Source organism: Chinchilla lanigera, unplaced genomic scaffold, assembly GCF_000276665.1.
Source record: "Chinchilla lanigera isolate Chin_1 unplaced genomic scaffold, ChiLan1.0 scaffold00007, whole genome shotgun sequence".
In the NCBI taxonomy this organism is placed as follows: domain Eukaryota; kingdom Metazoa; phylum Chordata; class Mammalia; order Rodentia; family Chinchillidae; genus Chinchilla; species Chinchilla lanigera.
Window position 1 is genome coordinate 14192299 of NW_004955408.1, and position 10313 is coordinate 14202611.

Genomic DNA, 10313 nt, shown 5'->3' on the forward strand with positions numbered 1-10313 from the left:
CTGGCACAGACTTTGTAGATTCCACCACTGAACTTTGGACCTTCCCAGCAGATCTGTGAAACAGGTCTGCATGAGACCTTGTCATGGGCTCTGGGCCTCCAGTTGGATTCATGGGAGGCATTGTTATGAGCTCTGGGTATTCAGCTCAACTCATGTAGGACATCGTTGTGGGATCCAGGCCCTCAGCTGGATTCCTTGGTGTTAGTGCATGAACAGATTTCCTGCACTCTTTTGTATGCTGTTCTTTGGGTGACTATTATAAATAATCATATGAAGTATGTGTCGTGTATTATATTGTTCCCTTTGCAAAGTAAGCACCAAGCCAACACACGAGCTGAAGCACCAACCCCAAAACATCACACACTACCTCAGTTGTGTTATGCAGATTGTACTTTCTGCGTATCTTTCTTTCTGCATATGGCAGAGGTGATTTCAGGCCTTCCTCCTAGCCCAGCTCATGGCACTCACCTACTCCCCGTCATTCTCACAGTCACTCATCCTCAAGCCACTCCCTGCTCCATGAATTAATAAAATCTGGTTCGGCCCTAAGTTGAGGCCTTTGCTCCTGATAGTTATCATTGTGACTGGACTCAGGACCCCTTGGCTCCCCATAACTACAAATATGCCTTAGTGTCCTTATTCTCACCATGGACTGCCCTGGGAGAGGTAGCTTGGAATTAACTTGTTAGAATCATGGAATTACAAACACAAACTTCAGGATAGGCATGGTGGTGCACGCCTGTCATCCGAGCACTTGGGAGGCTGAGGCAGGAGGATCTTTGTGAGTTTGAGACTAGCCTGGGCTACAAAGTGAGTTCAAGGCCAGCCTGCACTGCATAGCGAGACCCTGTCTCAAGAAGACAACAACAACAACAACAAATATAAACTTCCTGGGCCACAGTGAGGCCTGGGAAGGGCTGTCTGTACATTTCACTCTTTTGTTCACTGTCTCGGTGCCTGCTGGGTGCCAGGCTCAGAACTGGACAGTGAATTAATATCATTACCTCCCTGAATATTTGTTTGCAGCTTGCTCCTCTGGGGTTATTTTCTGTCCTGCTCCCATGGTATCAAGAGACCTGGGTGGGCGGCAGCACCTCCTGCTCCGCAGCACACTCCCAAGCCGCTCTCCCTTCCTCCCTCCACCCCCCTTGCTGTGCCAGTCACATCCTGGTTACTAGCCCCCTTGTCAGTCCGTCACGGGCCCCAGTCCCTCTCACTCATCCTTAAGCACTCGAGTCTGTGCCTTCTCATCGCCGTCTCCAGCATCACCTCTCGAGTTCTTGAAAGACAGACGGGAGATGACTCATCCAAGACCCAGGCCTTTCACTTCCCTAAGTCTTCTCCAACGACCTTGTGCTCCCCTTGAACTCACCACTGGCTCCACGGCCCCAGCGCGGACTGTTATGAGTAATAATGGCGAGCCATCCGTTGTCAGCCTCGTGTGCCCCCACCCTCGTCTTCCCAGCTCAGCCTGCTGGCACCCTTCAGAAACCGTTCTACCCCAGGGGGCCTCCACCCCTCACTGCCCCTCCCACCGCTGCCAAGCACGGACTTGCTTTTTCACAAGTGCGGAACTGATCATGAAGTCTTTCCTTGCACACACCCTCGGCTGCCCACTCTCGGTTCGTGACTTTCACCTAGCAAAACTCCAGCAATTGACCCCGGCAACGCTCCACTTACTCACCCTCAGCACAGCTAAATGGCACAACACAAAAGCACAAATGCATGATGAAGGCATCGCTTTGCATTAATAATAATATACTGTACTTTTTTTTTGAGACAGGGTCTTGCTATGTAGCCCAGGATGGCCTTGAACTCCCTGTGATCCTCCTGCTTCAGCCTCCTGCTGAGTGCTGGGATTACAGGTGTGCGCCACCACACCTGGCCCATTGATAATAATAGATATACTCATAGTGTTCTCCAAGGGCAGGGTGGTATTTAGATGCTTACATATCGTGAGTTATTTATTCTTCATAACAAACACATGAGTTCCTAATAGTATCTTCATTTTTGAGATGAGAAAACTGGAGCTGGGTGTGGTGGCACACACCTGCAATTCCAGCACTTGGGAGGCTGAGGCAGGAGGGGGACTGTGAATTTGAGGCCAGTCTGGGGTACACAGGGAGTTCAGTGTCAGCTTGAACAGAGAGACAGAGAGAGAGAGAGAGAGAGAGAGCACAGAAAGGTTAATGGGAATTGTGGAGCTGAACCTTGTACTTTGGCTCCAAAATCCACACTCAGAATCACCACAGCAGCCTCCCGAGACCCCTAACGTCATTCAAGCTGCTGATCAGTTACATCCATTGCCTTAGGGCAGGATGCGCAGACAAGACCAGGCAGTAGCTCTGCCTGGAGGGTGTGGTCAGCAGGGATAACTGAGCCCATGCTCTGAGTTCAGGCTATGCCTGACCTTCCTAAGAATTGCCTGGGGTGTCGCTGTGCTGGTTTGGGAACCCCGGCCCTTGGCCATTTATCCCTCCCTCTTATAGGTTACTACATGACACCTTTCCTCAACAACTTCTCCCCGTCCTGTGTTTCTTTTTGGTGCTGGGGACTGACCCCAGGGCTTCCTGCTTGCGAGGCATACACACATCCTCATCATCATCCTTGCCTGACAACTTGCCTGAGGTCCCACTATGGGAACAGAAACAAATTAGAGAAATGTCCTCAAGCTTCCCTTCGTATCTCCTCTCCTTTCCACACCCGTGCCTGGGCAGCCACTTCCTTCCTGTTATCACGGATGGACCATCCGTCTCCCAGATCATTCACGTCAATAGAGAAACATCTACTGTATAACTTCTCCCATCTTAAAAGAAATTGCAAAGATTCCTCTAGCTACTTCTTTCTGCTTTCAACAAGGTTTCTCAGAATGTTTGTCCTCCCCATCTCCAAATAAAAGCCTGACTCTTTTCATTAAAACATTTCATCATGATCAAATACATATCATATAAATATGCCCCTTTCACAATTTTAAGTGTATGGTTCAGTGGCGTTACCTACAGTTACATCATTATTTGCAAATCTTTCCCCACATACAGAAAATCCCAAAGAATTTACCAGAGCTAATAAGTGAATGCAGCAAGTTGCAGCCTCCTATTGTCTCCTGAACCTTCCCAAGTCAGGTTTTCCTCCATTCTTCATCCCAGAACCCTTTCTCCAAGTCACCTCTGAGCTCCATCTTGCTAAAGCTAATGACCAACACTTGGTCCTTGTCTTGATGTTCCTACTGCATTGCTTGATATGGTTGATCATTCATTCCGTTTTCTAAGTGTTTTCCCGTGGCCTCCAGCACCACAGGCTCCTGGTTCTCTCCTAGCTCTGTAGCCACAACTCACTCCTCACTCTCCTTTCTGGTTCCTCCACATCTCCCACACTCTAAATGCTAAGCATCCCAGGCCCCAGTGCTCAGGTGCTCCTCTGCTTTATATGTTTTCACTCCTCTGGTGGTCTCCTCCAGCATCATGACTTTAAAAATTCTCCAGTGATTCACTACTTCCAAATTTATATTGTCAGTTAAGACCTCTCCTCTAGACTTCAGACTTATAGTAAACCACCCATTTGTTGTCTCAATTTGGATAATCATGATGAAGATCGTTCCTCAAAAGATAAGTCTACGTCAGATCGCTGGAACCTGAGAATGTGGCTGCTACAGTGTGGATCTGGACTGTGCCCAAGGCCCATGTGTTCATGGCTCCTCCTCGGCTTGGTGATGTCGGGAGGTGGTGGACTCTTTAAGAGGAATGGCCTGGCGGGGGTTCTTAGGTCATGGAGGGGGAGCCTTGAAGGGGACAGTGGGAATGCAGCCTCTGTCTTTCTTCACTTCCAGGAATATGACGTGAGCAGTTTGCTCTACCACGTGCTCACCACCATTTTCATCCAGCCCTCCCAGCAGAGGCTCAAAGCAATATGTCCGGTTGACCAACCACTGAACCCTCTGAAACCCTGAGCCAAGCTAAATCATGTTTTTCTCTGTGTAAGTCGATCTCAGATACTTATCACAGTGATGGAAAGATCACTAACACCATGGCCTTGTTTGAAAGAAGGATCTTTGCAGATATAATTAGGGTCTTGAGATGAGGAAGTCACCAGGCAGGGCCCTAAATCAAATAGAAACGCCTTTATAAAAGATGCACAGAGGAGCACAAAGAGAGACAGAAGAGAAGGCAATGTTACCAGGGAGGCAGAGATCAGAGAAACATTGCCACAAGTCAAGGACACGGACAGTCACCAGAGCTGGACGAGGCAAAGGACAGGCTTTCCCTGAGGGTTCTCAGAGTGAGCAGAGCCCTACTGAGACTTCGTTTGCAAACTTCTGCCTTTCAGAACTGTGGGGAGTGAATTTCCATTATTGTAAGCCATCCAGTGTGTGGTCATTTCTATGCAAAACTAATACAATTAGTCTCAGGACTCATATAGACATCTGCAACTGAACATGTCCCCTCAAAGCTCCTCATTTACTCACCCTGCTCAGTCCGTCAGACCTGCTGCCCTTCCCAGAAGCAGTCTTTCCCATTTTAGGAAATGGCAATCCAGCCCAAAGTTATTCAGATCAAACTCTGATGTCACTGCTGACGCTTCATTTTCATTTCCCATCAAGCTTCACATCCAAATCCTCAGCAAACGCTGCTGCTCACTTGCAAAGATATAAAGAGAGCCCGTCTGGGTCCTCATCATGGTCCGGGAAAGTTTATATTTGTAATCCCATGGGAAAGTTACTAGAATCCTATCAAGTTAATGCCAGTCTACCACTCCCAGTGCAACCCACAGTATAAATAAAGACACAATAATTCTCCAAAATGGTGGGGAACTCAAGGGGTCCTGAGTCTGGCTATGATGATGGTTAACTGGAACAAAAGGCTTGACCCAGGACCGAACCTGGATTTTATTAATTTGTGAAGATGGGAGTGGCTTGAGGGTGAGTGAGTGTGAGAACGGCAGAAGTAGGTGAACTGGGCTAGGTAGGAGGCCTGAAATCACCTCTGCAATATGCAGAAAGATATGCAGGAAGTATAACCTGCATAACAGAGCTGAGGTAGTGTGTGATGTTCTGGGGTTGGTGCCTCAACTCTGACATGTAACCTTTGATGCCCCGGGGAGTCATAGCCTCCTACCTTGAGGTTTGATCCCAGCTGAAAGCTTGGAGCATGGTTTTCCATCCCACCTCGCCCTGGCTCACACATGTTTTATTTGGGAGCTATGCCTGGCAGGGAAAACACTGCCCTGTTGTTTTTGCTTCAAAGACTACATATCAGCACCTTGGCTGGATCGATCTGCATGGCTTAAAGCCAATTGAGGGATAAGGAAATGTCCTAGCCAGCTCTGTACATATCAATACATGGAAATAGGGCCAGGTTCAGCCAAAATGGAGACAACTGCTCCTCCTTCAAGGAGAGTCACCCAGGTGGTCCTCCACAAAGATAGTCCAAATTGGCTTACTTCTGGCTGGGGGTGGTGGTGCATGCCTGTAATCCCAGCACTCAGGAGGCTGAGGCAGGAGGGCTTGCCATGAGTTTGAGGCCACCCTGGGCTACATAATGAGACCCGGCCTCAAACAAAACAAAATAAAACAGCTAACTTCTTACCTCCTATCCTGTGACCGTCTTGGCCCATCATCGCTTGCTTGGATTATGACAATGTCTTTGCCCCTTACAGTCTCAAAACAGCAGCCAGAGAGATGCTGCTGTGATTGAAATCAGACTGCATCACCTTCTGCTCAAACCTCCCAGCGATCCTCCATCCCAGGAGCAAAGCCACGTCTCCTTACAGTGTCCTTCCTCCAAGGGCTTACGTGATCATGGTGCCGATAACCTCCGTGATGTCACCTTCTGCACTCTCCCCACTTCCTTGCTGGTTCCCACCTTAGGGAATTTTCATTGAGAATATTGGAGGGCCGGGTGGAGCTACTGGGATTAGTAGGTTCCAGTTTGTACCCTTTGAGACTTGCAGGCATGAATTTAAAGTGAAAGCAAAGTTCTCTTTCCATTTAGCAGAGTTTCCAACAGCAGAGTTCTCTTTCCATTTAGCTGGGAATGTGTTAGTGGAGAAAGAGGAAGGTTGGATTGGCCAGAGGAAGATTTTGTGGGGGAAGAAAGGGGTAAGGACATTGAGACCCCCTGTATAAAAGAGTGCTTGCTAATGGTAGAGCGCTAAGTCACAGCAGGGTAAGAAGAAGTGAAGTTAGGTAGTGCATACAGTGCGCTTACTTTAGAGCCTTCAACATTGAAAAGAACAATAAACACAAGCTGTTATTACCACAAGCACTCATACTAAGAGTACTAAACATACTCTAAATTTTAAAAAGATCTGGCAAAATTAACTTCAGTACCATACTCTAGCCTAGCACTTGTAATTAAACTTGAATCTCCACTGGGCGTGGTGGCACATGCCTATAATCCTAGCACTTGGAAGGCTGAGGCAGGAGGATCATTGCGTGTTTGCGACCAGCTCACAAAGTGAGCTCAAGGCCAGCCTGAACTGCCTAGCGAGACCATGTCTCAAAAAGACAAAAAACGAAAAAAAACTTAAATCCCCGTAAGTGAGAGATGGTTTTGAAGATAAAGCAATACAATCCGAGACAAGAATAACACTTCACAAATATATATGTACTTTTGGTATAACTTGGTCTTTGCCACTAACAGAATGGAAAGTTTTCATTGCTTTCAACTCAAGAATATAAGAGTAACATGCAAAAAAAAATTTCAGACATGTTCTTTGATTTAAATACGGAGTCACTTTCTTCCAAATAGTTCAGCCTGATCATATTGCGGTTTTCCTCAAGGGTTGTGCTTCGTTTTACAAACTTTCACTGACTTGCTTTCAGTTATGCTTTAATACTGATGCTGAACTGCTTTTTCATCTGTTACCCATATCTGCCCAGCAGCAAGCTGTTGCTGTCTCCATGGAAACATAAAGTTAAATGGACCAACCTTATCCATGTGTTCCAGGTACCTGGAGCCATTTTCCTTAAGTTTCTTTTTTTTTTTTTTTTTTTTTTTTTGGTTTTTCTCCGGTACCGGGAACCGAACTCACGACCTTGGGCTTGCCAGGCAGGCGCTTTTGCCGCTGAGCTAAATCCCCAGCCCCTTCCTTAAGTTTCTTTTTTTTGTTGTTGTTTTGTTTTTCCGGTACCAGGAATCTAACTCACGACCTCGCGCTTGCCAGGCAGGCGCTGTGCCACTGAGCTAAATCCCCAGCCTCCTTCCTTAAGTTTCAATATTACTCAAAAACTTGGATGAGGAAAGCATTTTATCTTTATGTTCTTACACATAGAGAGGTCAATATGTGGAATGACAGAATCACATATATTTTAAAGGTGAAAACATACCAGAATTCAGGAGCTAGGCTGCAGAGGGAGAGAGCAATAGATGGGAGTGAGGCTAGGAGGCTCCATCTGCGACTGAAGGGGCTGCGAATTCAGGGTCAAGGCAACCTGCAGGCACAGCACTGTGGGGAAGGGATGATCTCCACGTTATTTGAGCTGAGCTTCTGGTTGGATGGCGCTACCAGCTGCTAAAATGAATGAGCTCAGGCAGGAATAAATGGTTGTGGGTTCAAGTCCCTCACTGTTTCTTTTTTGGGGGTATCAAGTTTTATTGGGAGGTGGGGGGGCAGGGTCAAGGGTGCATCTTTCCAGGTGCCCAGAACAAGCTTTCTATAGGAGGACAGGGGCCAGCAGCCAAGTGCAGCCCACTCAGCCAGCCGCTCGGGGACCTCGGGGCTGGAAAGGTTGTAGTGGGCATCCTGGCCCTCGAGCAGGTTGCGGGATGTGGTGAGCTCCTGCCCCTGCTCCAGCTGAGACTCGATGCCCGCGAGCTGCTGGTACTCTGGGTTCTAGCGCTTGCGTCTCCTTACGCACAGCACTCAGCTGGACCTACGTGCTGCTGATCAGTGCCTGGATCTGCACCAGCTGGGCTTTAAAGTACGCCTCGGTCTCCGCTGGGGTGTCTTTCATGCTGAGTTGCAGCTGCAACTTTCATGCAGCTTTCATGCTGAGTTGCAGCTGCAGCTCTATCTCAAGGTCCTGCAGTGGGCATTGCAGGTCAGTGACTTCAGCCCTGCTGACCTTGAGCTGTTCAGTGTGGCCAGCAACCGACCTCCTGGCTCAGCTTCTCAGACTGGCTGGTGAACCAGGCCTCAGCGTCCTTCCTGTTTGTAGTGGATTGATAAATGGTGGTCAACTTATAACCCCCAGCTGAACTGAGTGAGTGGTGCTGGGTGTGGGAGGCCCACCTGAGGACTGTTGCCAGCAGCATAAGAGGCAGACCTGGAGAAGAAGAAGCAGGGCTGTTGGGAGCTGAGAGAAGCTGTTGGGAGCTGAGAGAGACCGTGGGGAGCTGGCTTTCCTGATGAACATGGCTGTTTTCATCCTCCGAGGAGCTCGGGACCTCGCTGGCACTGAGAATGGCTTCAGTTCACTTTGGGGAGCTCTGGTCCTTACTTGAGCATAGCTTCCTGGTTCCAGAGGGGAAGATGATGCACTGCCCGACTCTTGGAAAAGCTTGCAGCTTTGGCTTCCCTGATGGGAACTCAGCCATCCTGGTCATCGGAGGAGCTCGGGACCTCACTGTTGCCGACGATGGCTGTGGTACCTTTTGGGGGAGCCCTGGTTCTTCTGAGCATCACTTCCTGGCTCCAGTGCAGATCCCTCAGCCTGCTAGCACAGATCCTTCTTCCTGCTGGCACAGACTTTGTAGATTCCACCACTGACCTTTGGACCTTTCCAGCAGATCCATGAAACAGGTCTGCATGAGACATTGTCATGGGTTCTGGGCCTCCAGTTGGATTCATGGAGGCATTGTTATGAGCTCTGGGTATTCAGCTCAACTCGTGTAGGACATTGTTGTGGGATCCAGGCCCTCAGCTGGATTCCTCGGTCTTAGTGTGTGGACAGATTTCCTGCATTCTTTTGTATACTGTTCTTTGGGTGACCTATAAATAATCATATAAAGTATGTGTCCTGTATTATGTTGTTCCCCTTGCAAAATAAGCCGCCCCAAACCGACACACTGTTCTTCACCATGACCTTGTATTGACTCCTCATGTCACGCAGGATCTTGGCGAGGTTGGTGCCCGGGCGGAGTCCACCTCCACGCTGACCTGGCCATCCACCTGGCTCCCTAGGCTTTGACTTCCTCCTCATGGTTCTTCTTCAGATAGGCCAGCTTCTCCTTCAGGCCTTGGATCTGCATCTACAGGTCGGTCCTGGCCAGGGTCAGCTCGTCTAGCACCCTGCACAGCCAGTTGATGTCGCCTCCACGCTCAGGTGCAGGGCCTGCTCTGTCTCCAACTGGGTCCGGAAGTCATCGGCAGCCAGAAGGGTTGTTGATCTGCAGGACGGTCTTGGAGTTCTCAGTGTTGGCTCCAAGAATCTTGCTGCGCATTCTGGGATGGTCTTGTAGTTGTGGCTGGGCCGGTCCTTGCTTCTGGTACCAGTTGCGGATCTTCACGTCCAACTCCCGTTGGCCGCCTCCAGCATGCACCTTGTTTAAGTAGGAGGCCAGGCGGTCACTGAGGTTCTGTGTGGTCGCCTTCTCGTCCTGCCCAGCCATCCTGCCCATGAAGCCACTCCCAAAGTCCCTTGGGGCTGAGGACTCAAAACGTGGAGAGGGACACGCCCTGCCGCAGCGCCCAGAGCCACCCCCACCTCCGCCCTGAGGCGCACAGAGCTGCAGCCCAGGCCCCCAGGGACGAGGTGACCAAGGACTGGCCGTAGCTGAAGGAGGTCACGGCGAGCGGAGGACACGAGCGACAGGCACCAGGACCAGAACTGCGCAGCAGGAGGAGCAGTCATTGTTTCTAACGGCAGCAGCTTCAATTTCATGGTCTGTGAAGTGATGCCATAGCCCTGAAGTTCCTGAGTTTCTTCATTCCCGAGTTTATTTACTTATTTAGGTATTTCTGTCACGGAGAGTGTATGTTAAAATGAATCCATCTGAAGAGGTAGTGCTTGTGTTTCAAGGAAAAGACCCTATCACTGAACACACTTCTATTCCATGTGCGCACTTAAAACGTGGTGCTGCGGCTGGAACTCCTTGCACGGGTGTCGTGAGGGCTCAGCGGGTGTCCATCTCAGAGAGTGTGGCCCGGGTGAGGGGAAGCGCCTCGGGTGAGGGTGTCCCACTTCCAGCCTCCTGTGTTGCTGAGATGTCCATCATCACCTTATCAGAGCACAGCAGAAAAAAAGGGGAGGGAAAAGCATCCCGACCCTGTCTGTGGGGTTATTTCTTATCTGTATTTTGCTGTGACTGTGTTCAGGGATGTGCATTTCCCTTGAGCTGTTTCCTACCCCACCCTCCTTTCTCCGTTAATCACTG

General features: G+C 49.4%; 1 pseudogene; it reads right to left on the reverse strand.

The window, feature by feature from the left end:
* Positions 1–7419: 7419 nt before the first annotated feature.
* LOC102021101 lies at positions 7420–9548 on the reverse strand (annotated as a pseudogene).
* Positions 9549–10313: the final 765 nt, after the last annotated feature.